The sequence below is a fragment of the Theropithecus gelada genome, chromosome 6 (genome assembly GCF_003255815.1).
Source record: "Theropithecus gelada isolate Dixy chromosome 6, Tgel_1.0, whole genome shotgun sequence".
NCBI lineage: Eukaryota > Metazoa > Chordata > Mammalia > Primates > Cercopithecidae > Theropithecus > Theropithecus gelada.
The window spans coordinates 71,383,681-71,398,096 of record NC_037673.1 but is presented as its reverse complement, the minus strand read 5'-3'; the positions used below and the strand labels follow the sequence as shown (position 1 = coordinate 71,398,096).

The following is a 14,416-nucleotide window of genomic DNA, read 5'->3' as shown; positions in this document are numbered from 1 at the left end:
TGGATGAGTACAATGTGGTACATCTCTATAATGGAATATTATTCAGCCATAAAAAGGAATGACGTATTGATATATACTACAGTGTGGATGGATCTTGAAAATGCATGCTAAGTGAAAGAAGTCAGATACTATGTGACTGGTAAGACACATAATATGTGACACAAAAGGCCACATATTGTGTGACTCCATCTGTATATGTCTGGAACAGGCAAATTCTAGAGACAGAAAGCAGACTGGTGTCACCTAATGCTGGGGAGTTGGGGAAAAAGAAGAGCTACTGCCAATAGTGGTTGTTGAAAATTATCTAAAGATTGATTGTGATGATCGTTGCATGTATCTGTGAATATACTAAAAACCATTGAATTATGTACTTTAAATGGGAAACTTGTAATTTTTTTAAGTCATGTTCTCTCTCTGACCTGTTCCTAACTAACATTGGCATTCTCTGGCCAAGGTCAACAGCATCACACAGTTAAATCCACTCTCTCCTATTAGTGCTCCTATGAAGAGACAGCTGTGTGTGCAGGGACAGGGCTCTGAAACCTTATTGCAGACACATGCTGCAGTTTTTAGGCGAGACTTCCTCAGGCACTTTTAATAGTCTGTCTTCCTTTAAGCCTCTATTAAATTAGAACAATTTAGGTATTTTGCGCTCTCTGTTTTCTTTCATGGTCTTCTCAGAATCAGATTAGAGAGACAAAAATAAACCAACTCTCTGCTTTCCAAAACCAATGACTATTTAAAATGGATCTGTCTAGGTTAGGGACAGACAGCCTTAGTCCCAACCAGTAGCCACTAGCTGACATTTCTGCACAAACCCACAGTTATCACCTTTGCTCTTACTTATGCCTTATGATGTTTCCCATTTACCCAAAATACATCATTCTTATTACTCTCTCTCATGGGCTCTTCTCTTTCTTAGCAGTTTTGTGTGGGTGTTTGCTTATATCCCCATATCCCCCACCTCCACTGCTCTATAGCTTGCAAGCTTCAGCTCTTCACCTTCCTGGCCCCAGAACCTGGCGCAGACAAGACCTCCAATAGACATTTACTGAAGACATAATAGAGCCCTCAGAGTGCTGCCTTAGAATTGAGTCATGATCAAGATTGCCTCACTTCCTTTAGGTAATAAGTAATATTTAGTCAAAAGAGTCTGAGCTCCTCCACCTGTCCTTAAACCAAATTTGCAGTGAGCACACATTTCCTCCCAAGTGTTCTTCCCTTTAGAGAAAACCCATCGTCTACGGGGTCTTGAGGGGTTGATCGTTTGGCCCCACACCTGGTCAATGATATGGCCAGTGGTTGTTATTCTCGCCACTTTGATTGGCTAAAGGTTGGGCACGTGACCAAAACTTGGCAGACTGGAGTCCTCTTGAAACATCTCCACCAGCACTTTCAGGAAAGATGTTCTAAGACAGAGTTTCTCAGTATTGGCCCTCTTGACATTTTGTTCTGGATAACTGTCTGTTATGGGAGCTGTCTTGTACATTCTAGGATGGTCAGCAGCATTCCCAATAGATGCCAGCAACAAATCCCAGTTGTGACAACCAAAAATATTTCTAGACATTGCCAAATTTCCATGGTGGTAGGGTGCAAAATTTACCCTAGTTAGGAACCACTGCTGTAAGATGTGCCAGTGAGGACAAAATAAACTGGACTTGTCTGCATCTGTGCTCCTTGTGGCTCCCTGGAAGGAAGCTTCCATGGAGAAGCCATCTGCAACAAGAGAAGTTGAAGTCAGCAGAAAAAGAGAAAGAAAGTTGAGATGTGGAGAAAGAGACCTAACGATATCTGTTAAATTTCACTTGAATTTGATTTTGGGGGGTTACTTGCAACTAAAGTAGACTCCTGACATACATAATCCATCCATTAGCTTAATCCATAACAACCCAGTTTTTCTTCTAGAAACCCATTTACCTATTCTAACCAAATAAGACAAGCTGGTCAAAAATGTCCATGATCAGGCCAAAAAAAAAAAAAAAAAAAATCAGACATAAAAACCTCCTGCCCATCCTTGGATACATCTTGATCAACTTTTGTATTCTTCATATCTGTTTTAGCATAGTGTGGGACACAAAGTAGTTATCTTCCAAAAGAGGTAAGAGAATTTCCTGGCACTGCCTTAACAAATTATCACCAATCCAGTGGCTTAAAGTAGCAGAAATTTATTCTCTCACAGTTCTGGAGGCCAGAAGTCTGAAATCAAGGTGTCAGCAGGATTGTTTTTCTCTGAAGACTCTGAGAGAAGCCTTTTTTAGTTGTCACAATTGAGGCTTGTTACTGTCATCTACTGGGAATGCCTCTGCTCCATGCCTTTCCTAGCTTCTGGTCATTGCCAGAGTCCTTGGTGTTCTTTAGGTTGTAGCTGCACTGTTCCATCTCTGCTCTCATCATCACACGACCTTCTTTCCTATGCATCTCTGTATATGAGAGTCCTCTTCTCTTATGAGAACATCAGACATTGGACTTAGGACCCACCCTATCCAGTATGACTTCATCTTAACTAATTACATGCACAAAGACCCTATTTCCGAATAAGGTCACATTCTGAGGTTCCAAGTGAATGTGAGTTTGGGAGGATACTATTAAACCCTATGCAGTTGGCAGAACAATACCTTATATTTGTAGAGAATTTACAGTTTCTAAAGCATTTTTAAGAAAAGAAATAGGGCAGACAGTTATACAAGTCCCATTTTTTCAGGTTGCCCTATGATGAGTGAAGAACACTGAGCTCCACAGAGTGAGCTAGAGAACCACTTGACACCGCCAGCTGAGAGACTGGAAACAGTCCAACTGCAGACCACTATCCCTCTCTTCTGTACTCTGCCTCAAATTTTATCTGCAGCCTCAGCTCAGGGATCTAAATGCTCACTATCTTGTTTTAAGAGCCATCTGAATTTCCATTTGGAATTCCATCCAAAGCAATACACCACCAAAGCCAGCCAAAGAAACTGCTATTTATTTTTCCACTTTATTTTGCAACATGGGCATGCATTTTTAATGCATATATTAATCAAACTGCTTTCTAGATGCTTTGACCCAGAAGCTAAGTTCAAAGACTCCAACAAGGCACTGGCAATGGCAGCCAGAATCTTGGCATTTAACGGTTATTACACATCAAGGGTCTTTGTTCTCATATGATCACTAGCAATGGCTCCTGGATGGAAGCAAATGAGAAAATAGAGGTAACTTTGCTTTGCTTCATGGCCAAATCCTGGGGTGAAAAAACTCAGCATCACTAGAGAATCTTGGAACATTCAAGAGTTCTTTAAAATAAAATAACTCATTACTTCATGATCATAATATCATATGGCAGGACTAAAATCTCAACTGAAGCTAAAAGTAGAACTCTGGGAATACATTCTGAAGCACGGTCATGCTTACCTCCAGTTATCAATGATAGTCATTTGAAATGTTGGATTATCTCCACTCATTCTTGCTTTCCAGTAAGAAATAGGACTTGAATTTCATTTGTGAGAAGGGACTTTGTTTTCTACTTACTCTCAGTATCTAGCCAACTGAAGAATTTGACAGAGTGTTAATTCTCCCTAAGATATACTGTCCTCAGGTAGCAGTTATTAATCAAAGAAAGACTACAAATAGCACTTTAAGTGAGGATTTACTAAAATCAGTTTTTGCATTGTAGACATTAGCACTGCCTGTGTCTATGTTTACCTAGAGTTAGGATGACAGATGAGAACCATGTTTTCCCCAGGATCCAGTCCCAGAAGTTATGGTTTAAGCTTGGGAGGAAGACATGAAGGCAAGCTCATTGAATTGTGCAGACAGACAAATCATTTGTTGGGATTCAGGGCTCCATTTTACATTTTACTCCTCACGTCGACAGATAACTTTGTTCTTGACATTCTGGACAGGGGCAGCCCATCCTCACAACTCTGATCAATTTGCACCAAGAGGGTGAAAAGTCACAAGACACTCAGAGTTGCTGGGTATTTCACTGGCCTAAGTCCACCTACAGACTCTCTCTCTCTCTGTCTCTCTTTCTGTCTCTCTCTCTCTCTCTCTCTCTCCCTTTTTCTTTTTGGAGGTCTGTGATTTCTGAGACCCCTGATTCCAAGTAATCCAGACCAGAAATATTTTAAGAGCCCCCAGTCAGTGAGCTGGTTCTTTTTGCCTTCTAAAGACCTGTTGTCAGCAAACAAAATACCCTAGCCAAAATAAATGATATTTTTATAGGCAGGACTTTAATCACCTGAATCAGAAAAAGAACGTTTATCTCTCCCTAACCTAAAAACCCACCAAACTATATCAAAACTACCAAACATCCATTACTGAGATGTGAAGAGCACATATTTGGTCTTGAGCTGTAATGTGTAATTCAAGCTTTAAACACACGTGTGCTTATGTAAAACTCTATAACCATCCCCCAGAAGATTTTATGCCATGATTACACCTTTCATAACACTGTGCTAATTCATAACTTTTATTTTTTTTCTTTGAATAAAAGAGGAATGCAAGTAGAAAACTGAGTTGTAAACAAAATTTTAAATCTCAAAACAGAATTCCGAAGATGAAGTTGATAATTCTGCCATGAGAATAATATGTAATTGTCAATAACTTGGGTGATGAGGAAATGCAGAAACTTCCACACAAGAAGAGAGTATGAGTCAACAATTTACAAAGTTGAAGTCTAAAAGAAATGCTGTGTCAACATTTGTAACGCCCTAAAGTAAATGGAGAAGGTTGACATGAGCTCATTTACCATAATCTGAGCTGTGAGAACAAGGGTCTCATCATCTTCATCATTGGTGGTTCCCAAACAAATGGAAGATTTTAACAGGAATGTACAGGCTGAAATTCTAAACAGATTTAATACAGTTAGGCTTCAGGTTAATATGCAGGAAGCTGAGAGTTCTGCAGTGGGATGAAAGAAAAGTTTGGGATGGCTGGGAGAAAGTGTAGGTCACACTTGTTTTAGAATTTGCTGTGAAAAGACTGTCATTAGCAAAGACAAAAACCTGTGAAGAATAAACCATAGGTTCAACAGAAAATGATATAACTTTCTTTTATTTTTTTTAAACAGCTTTTTGTGGTACTTCTGACTCCTACACACAACACTCAAGGGTCCTATCACCTTTCATAATCTTGGACAAATCAGGTCATCCAGATGGATTTCAGTTCTGCATGTGTACAAAATGAAAGGTTGAATAATCTCCAAGGGCACTTTGAGCCCTGACATTCTATGCTCTTATTCTTTAGAATCATTTTGGAATAGTGGAACAATGATAGACCCTGGAATAAGAGAGACAAGTATTTAAATCCTAGTTCTCTTCCTTAATAGCTGTCCACTTTTGAACAACTACTAAGTTGTTCAAAACTGTGTAAGTTTATTGAGCTCAAATTTCTTAACTGAAAAATAAAAATAAGAATCCATCTCATAGGGTTTTATGAAGATTAGCTCTAACATATATAACATACCTAGCCCAGTGCCTGGCACCCAATGCACAGTCAACATTAGCCTTTTAGATCATCCTGCTCACCAGTTCCCCTTCCTAGCTTTCTTCAGATTTTACTGAATAGACTTGATTCCCGACACATCACACATCCTATATAAATATCTCTGTTTCATCATGCTAACTTTGTAATAATTTTGTTAGCACTATTTTAGTTGATCAACTTTATGCAAATCCCAAAACAAATGCCCAGCAAATTATGAGCCAGTTTCGTAATGTTAGAGATCCAAAGGGAAGGGAATACATAAAAGTCTGCACTAAAAACCATGGCTTTTCCACGGCTATGGCAAACTACACAGGAAACAGATTTCACAGTTTGGAAATTATCAAAGGCAAAATAGACCATTTGGGCTCTGGGAAAAGCATTTCAACCCCAAAGGATAAGAACAAAAGGAAAATAGTAACTACAACAAATGGCCAGATTCAAAGGTCCATTTTACCTGGGTTGAAGCACAGAAACCTAGAGCTGAAAGGGATGACAGCTAATTCCAGACTCCTTATTCTATAGATGGAGAAATTGCTTGCCCACTCATTTCTTAGCCCCATACAGCACCTCCTATGAAGCCACAGTAGCCTGAATTTCTTGCACACAGGGACATAAGATTTCCTATGTATTGGTGTGAGTGCCTACCACCTTACTAAGTAAGAAGACCCAGATTACTGTTCAAAAGCAAGTGGTTAAGAACTATCCAATTACCAACAGTTTAGATAATACATGCATACATAAATTATGTATATGTATTTTGTATGTGTGTATATAGTGCAAACGTATTTAATATATAAATAACAGTTCTATCATTATAAGATAGGTTCAAATAGAAACCCTAAAGATACTACAATAAAAATTAATGTTTTTGTGGAAAATTTCATTTCTGAAGCATTCTTCAGATATTTTTTAATGCAACATTAATCCATGTGCTCCAGGAGTCAAGACAGAGCCCCCAAGCTCAAATAATCCAGAAAAAGCCACCTTCTCTACTCTCACATCACCCGTGACAGGAGTGATAAGGAAGCAACAGAATGCTGCATGCATGTGGCATGAGGCCCACACCTCTAAAAAACACAGCCCAGGCCCATGAATTGCTTGGAAACCATGAAGTCTGAGCCCATCATGCCCTTCATCACTTTTCCCATCTGTTACAAAGTCTACTAGGTGATCCATCATCCTGACTCTAATCTCTGAATTATTTTTGGCACTGAGGCAATTCCCCACCATCATGCTTCCTCCCCAGAATTTCTATTTGGTTTTAAATTTAACTGTTTTATGTCACTTTATTGATATTCTCTATTTGGTGAGAAATTGTTCTCATATTTTTCTTTGGTTCTTTAGACATAATTTCCTTCAGTTGTTTGAACATATTTAAAATAGCTGATGTAAAGTCTTTGTATAGTAAGTCTAATGTCTGAGCTTCCTCAGGGACAATTTCTATTGATTGCTTTTTTTCTTGTGTGTGAGCCATACTTTCTTATTTATTTCAATGTTATATAATTTTTTGTTGGAAATTGGATATTTTAAATAACATAGCATGGGAACTCTGGAAATCAGATATTTTTCTCTCTCCAGGATTTGTTGTTGTTGCTGCTGTTGCTGCTGTTTGTTTATTCAGTGACTTTTCTGAAGTAATTCTATAATACTGCATTCATTGTCATCTGTGGCTGCTGAAGTATCTACCTGGTAAGCATGGTGATCAGCAACTAAGTAGATATTTTCTTTAACTTATGGAATCAATAAGTCTTTGCCAAGAAACTCTGTATGCATCTTGAGAGAGGCATCAACACTCCATCAGTCAGTTTACAACTCTGCTTCAGCACTTACCTCCTGCCTGGGCACAGCCTTAAGGTCAGCTAGAGGTGAGAGCACAAATCCTTCTCAAGTCTCTCCTGGGCATGTGCACAGCCTTACACATGAGCATGGCCTTCTAGATTCCCAGGAATGTGAAGGACCTTTTTAAAATGGCTTTTGGTCATTTCATTTCCCAGATTTTCCTTTTAAGCTTTTTGATTGGCTTATTGTTTGGTCAAACTGTTATCTATCATCTCAGGTAGCTAGGATACTAAACAATTGCCATTGATTGTTTTCAACAAATCCTCCTGGAGAAAGCAGGCAAGCTCTGACTCAGGTTAAATAAAAACAAACATTGTGAGTGGGGTCTTCCATGAAACTAACAGACAGGTCAAATAATGACAATTCTCTGTAAATGGAGCTTTGGAGGAGCTCCAAACCCACTTTGCTCCCTCCAGAGACTGTCCAGCTGCTGGTTTTCACTGGCATCATGAGCTGCTGCTTTTCAAAACTACCACAGAGCTAGAGAGAACAGGATCAGAATAGGGCAAATTAAAATGCCACAAAGTCCATGATTCTATCAATATTTATCCAGTTTTCTTGTAAAAACTACTCTCTGGATTGCTGCAAACTTTTAGCTGATTTACAGAGTTCTGAGGAAGTGGATCCTGACAAGTATGCCAGTGTTCTAATTGTTTTTATGAAGAAGAGGATTTTTGAAAGTCCTTATTCTGACATTCTCATTGATATCCCTGTGGGCTAGAGTACTGTCAGAGCCATCTAATGTCTCCTGTCTGTCTTCTCTCCAATCTGTCTGTATAATGCTGCTGAAGTAATGAACAATTCTAATGATGTCCTCCCTTGCTTAAAAACCTACAATGATTTCCCATTCCTTTCACTAATATTGAGATATTTTACTGTGGAACAAAAATTCTCCATGATCTCGTACCCACCTACCTTGCTGGCTTCATCTCCCACAATTCACCTTAACTTCCAGTCAACTGGACTGGCTGTCATTCACAGATCAAAATCCCTGGCCTCCTTGGTGACACATCTGATCTTTTCAGCAAGTTCTCTCTTTCCCCACCTTCTTTACTTCCAGAGCCTTTCCACTGTGCTTTCACATGGCGGGGATAAAGTACATTCAGTGGCTCAAAACTCAATGTTTTTTTTTCTATAATTTCAACTTTTATTTTAGATTCGGGAGGCACATGGGCACATTTGTTACACGGGTATATTATATGGAGGTTTGGGATATGATTAAACCCATCACCCAGATAGTGAGCATAGTACCCAATAGGTAGTATTTCAACTCTTGGCCTCCTTCCTACCTCCCCACTCTAGTAGTCTCCAGTGTCTATTGTTGCCATCTTCATGTCCATGAGTACTCAATTTTTATCCCTCACTTACGACAACATGCAGTATTTGGTTTTCTGTTTCTGCATTGATTTGCTTAGGGTAATGGCTTCCAGCTGCTTCCATGTTGCTGCAAAGGACATGATTCTGTTCTTTTTTATGGCTGCAAAACCTTGATATTAAAAGTTAGTTAGACCCAAAGAATCTGGAATACTGTACAGACCTCATGATGGTATATTTGCATATATCCAGACTCTCTAATGATCTTAAAAAAATCAACAAGCAAAAAACAAATAATGCCATTGAAAAGTGGGCAAAGGACATGAATAGACATTTCTCAAAAGAAGACATACTAGTGGCCAACAAATGTATCAAAAAATGTTCAATAGTACTAATCATCAGAGAAATGCAAATCAAAACCACAATGAGATACCATCTTACACCAATCAGAATGGCTATCACTAAAAAATTAAAAAATAACAGGTGTTGGTGAGGTTGCAGAGGAAAGGGGATGCTTATACATTGTTGGTGGGAATGTAAATAAGTTCAGTCACTGTGGAAAGCAGTTTGGAGATTTATCAAAGAACTAAAAATAGAACTACCAATCATCCCAGCAATCCCATTACTGGGTATATACCCAAAGAAAAATAGATCATTCTACCAAAAAGACACATGCACTCATGTTCATCACAGCACTATTAACAGTAGCCAAGACATGGAATCAACCTAGGGGTCCATGAATGGTGGATTGGATAAAGAACATGTGATACATGGAATACTATGCACCCATAAAAAGAATACAATCATGTCTTTTGCAGAAATATGGATGCAGCTGGAGGCCTTTATCCTAAGTGACTTAACACAGAAACAGAAACCAAACACTACATATACTCACTTATAGGTAGGAGCTAAACAATGGGTATACATGGACATAAAGCTGGGAATAAGAGATACTGGGGACTACAGGAGGGAAGATGAGGAAGGGAGCCAAATGTTGAAATCCTTCCTATTGGGTACTATGCTCACTACCTGGGTGACAGATTCAGTCACACCCCAAACTTCAGCATCACACAATATATCCATGTAACAAACCTATACATGTGCTCCCGAATCTAAACTAAAAGTTGAAATTGAAAAAAAAAAGAAGAGATAAGTTCAATGTTTCATAGCAGATAGGATGACTACACCTTAAAAAAATGTGTTGTACTCAGGTGGCAAACACCCTAGATACCCTGACTTGATCACTGCGTATCATATATATGTAAAAAATTTCTCACATGCCTCATAAATTTGCACAAATAAAAAAATAAAATTTTTATTAAAAAAATAGGGTAGTGACTAATGTGACGTGAAACACAGCAAGACCTAAACCAGGGGCACGTGAAGATACAAAATACCAGGGAAGAAATGGATTCCTTTAGCCTCTGAGGTAAGAGCTGGAGTTTTAGTGCAATGCCAAAATCAATTCTGAGGAATCTGAATAACAGATTACCAAATGCTATGAAAGGCAGTTAAAAAGGTTCTAACTGTTTTCCATAATGGTTGAACTAGTTTACAATCCCACCAACAGTGTAAAAGTGTTCCTGTTTCTCCACATCCTCTCCAGCACCTGTTGTTTCCTGACTTTTGAATGATCGCCATTCTAACTGGTGTGAGATGGTATCTCATTGTGGTTTTGATTTGCATTTCTCTGATGGCCAGTGATGATGAGCATTTTTTCATGTGTCTGTTGGCTGTATGAATGTCTTCTTTTGAGAAATGTCTGTTCATATCCTTTGCCCACTTTTTGATGGGGTTGTTTGGTTTTTTCTTGTAAATTTGTTGGAGTTCTTTGTAGGTTCTGGATATTAGCCCTTTGTCAGATGAGTAGATTGGAAAAATTTTCTCCCATTCTGTAGGTTGCCTGTTCACTCTGATGGTAGTTTCTTTTGCTGTGCAGAAGCTCTTTAGTTTAATTAGATCCCATTTGTCAATTTTGGCTTTTCTTGCCGTTGCTTTTGGTGTTTTAGACATGAAGTCTTTGCCCATGCCTATGTCCTGAATGGTACTACCTGGGTTTTCCTCTAGGATTTTTATGGTATTAGGTCTAACATTTAAGTCTCTAATCCATCTTGAATTAATTTTCGTATAAGGAGTAAGGAAAGGATCCAGTTTCAGCTTTAAACAGTATGGCAATTCCTCAAGGATCTAGAACTAGATGTACCATATGACCCAGCCATCCCATTACTGGGTATATACCCAAAGGATTATAAATCATGCTGCTATAAAGACACACGCACACGTATGTTTATTGCAGCACTATTCACAATAGCAAAGACTTGGAATCAACCCAAATGTCCATCAGTGACAGATTGGATTAAGAAAATGTGGCACATATACACCATGGAATACTATGCAGCCATAAAAAAGGATGAGTTTGCATCCTTTGTAGGGACATGGATGCAGCTGGAAACCATCATTCTTAGCAAACTATCACAAGAACAGAAAACCAAACACCGCATGTTCTCACTCATAGGTGGGAACTGAACAATGAGATCACTTGGACTCGGGAAGGGGAACATCACACACCGGGGCCTATCATGGGGAGGGGGGAGGGGGGAGGGATTGCATTGGGAGTTATACCTGATGTAAATGACGAGTTGATGGGTGCTGATGAGTTGATGGCTGCAGCACACCAACATGGCACAAGTATACATATGTAACAAACCTGCACATTATGCACATGTACCCTAGAACTCAAAGTACAATAATAAAAAAATAAATTTAAAAAAAAAAAAAAAAAGGTTCTAACTTGGAGATAAAGATCAAAGTTTAGGAACCTGGGAATCAGGGAGTAATAGGAAACAGGTGATCAGATTTTGCTCTGGAGGTCAGGGTTTATCTGGCCCTAAGCTGTTTTTAATGGACCAGGGTGCTCAAGCCAGTCTTGGCCTGTGACTTATTGCATGCCCCTCTGGCATCCGATAGATCTCTGCAACACAAATGGGTGGTGCTGGCTCACAGACTAGCCTTAATATGGACAAAAAAGAAGAAAGAAATTTACTCTACAATTCAATGATGCTAGTCAGTGGCACATTTCTTTCCCAAGTCCCAAACACATTCACATAGCCTGAGACTGCAAGGCAGATATCTCAAAAATAAACTTCTCAAATGAAAGAAAATGGATTTTAAATTGCAGAGGTAACATTTCTATTTCATGCCATCTGTTATAACTCACGTTTTTCAGCTAATGGATTATTCATCAGAAATGATGAAAACATTTTTGAGATCAAAAGTATGTTATTGGAAAGAAAGATATTCAAAAATGTTAAGATAATTTAAAAGTGTTGACTCAATATATTTTTTCTCTTAAAACTTACAGATATTGATTATGCATCAGTGTACTTGGATAGACCAAAATGATGATATATTAAGCCTTTTCCTCAAATAAACCTAGAAATGTGAGTGAACATTTTATCTATTTTACAAATCTCCTTGCACTACTACTAAAGTATGGGTATTTACATGAAGAGCATTCTACCTTGCAGATTCCCTTCAGTCTGACATGATAGACAAAGGTAGCTGACCAAAGATTAGGAGACCCAGTTCCTGGTTATCTCTCTGTCTCCCCTCTGCAGACACAGTTCACCCTAGTGGTCTAATCTGATCAAAGCAAAAGTCTCAAAGTCCCTAATTTCAATCCCAACCAATACTGACTGCTGATTTGTATCAGAAAACAATTAGGATTTCCTAAATTAGGGCTTGTACAAGTACCTCAGAATCAGAAGGAATCAAGACATTCAGTCAACCACATGGTGTGGTTAAGAACAAGACACAAACAAAAAATAGTACGAGATATCTACCATCAGCCTCCCTACGTAATCAACACAGCAACGTTTTTCAGAGGAGAAAATGAGATTTCAGTAATATCTTGACTTAATATCCACATACGGCCAACTAGAAACAAATGGTAGGGGAAAGCTTTCCCTAACATGATAGTTAGAAGGTAGCCATTGAGTGGTCTGTCCTCATTCACCTCTGCTGACACGGATGTAGAAGCTCTCTCACCCACCTGCACTGCAGGCCTAACCCCACTCACATAGTGAGCAAGTACCCAAGTCAACAAATGACTAACTGTAGCATTCTAGCTTAGGGCAATTCCTATGCTCACTTCATTAGACAACACAGGGGCCTCGCAATGGGTGACTAAACAAAGAGGTATAGGACTCTGCAGACTCCCAATTTACAGAAACGCATAAATGTCCTCCTCTAAGCAGGAGATAGACCTGGTGGCATCTGTCTGGGTGTTGCCATCATGCCTTCAACTTCTGATGCTCTTTTTTCCTTTCTTTTATTAGTGATGGAATGATGGAAATTTATAGAAGTAAGGAGTGTAGGCATTTGTATGCAGGTAAGCACCATCTTTGACGTCTTCTAGGCTGTTGCCACACTCCAAAGCAATGGCTAGGCTTTGTCCCCACTCTGCCTATCCTAGGAGAAAGTGATTGACACACTATCCTGTAGACTGTAACTGTATTCTATGTATAATAAAGATTTACTACAATGGGAGGAGGTTTGCTAACACTTGCTGCTTTGCTGAACAAGTGTACCCACTTTGCAAAACATTGACTTACGCAAATGAAAGAACAGTGGCATACTCCAGGAGTGCTGACTTCATTTTTCTTCACAATTTAAAGTCTACATTGTGGATAATTGTAGCATTAGTTAGGAAAATGTGGCTACCTTTAAATACAATGCATTGAAAATAGCACAGGAGGCTAGGTGTTAAGTTGACATACTAAATCTGTAACTCTTTAATTGTATTATCTTAACTCTTTAATTGTATTATCTTGGTCACATCTCTAAACTTCCTTGGCCTTTCTTTCTTCAAAATTAGGGTGACTGAAATGGATTAGTGAGTGTAAGACTGACTATGCATTCGAATCACCTGTGAAAGTTATAAAAATCACAGACACCACTGCTCAATCCAAACCACTTACAGTACACATCTCTAGAGTGGGCACCTTGGACAAGCTTCAAGCTTCCTTTCCTTTTCTGTTTTACAATCCTTGAACTCAATGATAATTTTGAAACGATTTATCCATCCAGTGGATATGTATTCAGTGCCTATTATGTGCCAAGGTTTTATGAGGTGAATTGAGCTCTCACCCCTAATTCATACATTGAAGTCCTGACCCCAGTGCCTCACAATGTGACTGTATTGTATTTGGAGATAATCTTTAAAAAATTAATTAAGTTAAAATGTGGTCACTAAATCATTCTACTATAAAGACACATGCACACATACATTTACTGCAGGACTATTTACAATAGCAAAAACTTGGAACCAACCCAAATGCCCATCAATGGTAGACTAGATAAAGAAAATGTGGAGGGGCGGAGCAAGATGGCCGAATAGGAGCAGCTCCAGTCTTCAACTCCCAGCGCCAGCGACACAGAAGACCGGTGATTTCGGCATTTTCAACTGAGGTACTGGGTTCATCTCACTGGGGAGTGCCGGACGATCGGTACTGGTCAGCTGCTGCAGCCCGACCAGCGAGAGCTGAAGCAGGGCGAGGCATTGCCTCACCTGAGAAGCGCAAGGGGGAAGGGAATCCCTTTTCCTAGCCAGGGGAACTGAGACACACAACACCTGGAGAATCGGGTAACTCCCACCCCAATACTGCGCTTTGAGCAAACAGGCACACCAGGAGATCATATCCCACATCTGGCCAGGAGGGTCCCACACCCACGGAGCCTCCCTCATTGCTATTACAGCAGTCTGTGATCTACCGGCAAGGCAGCAGCGAGGCTGGGGGAGGGG

At 39.4% G+C, this 14,416-nt stretch overlaps 1 pseudogene; it reads right to left on the bottom strand.

Annotated features, from left to right (window-relative positions):
- Positions 1-14,416, bottom strand: part of LOC112627020 — a 59,065-nt pseudogene that overhangs the window by 3,840 nt on the left and 40,809 nt on the right.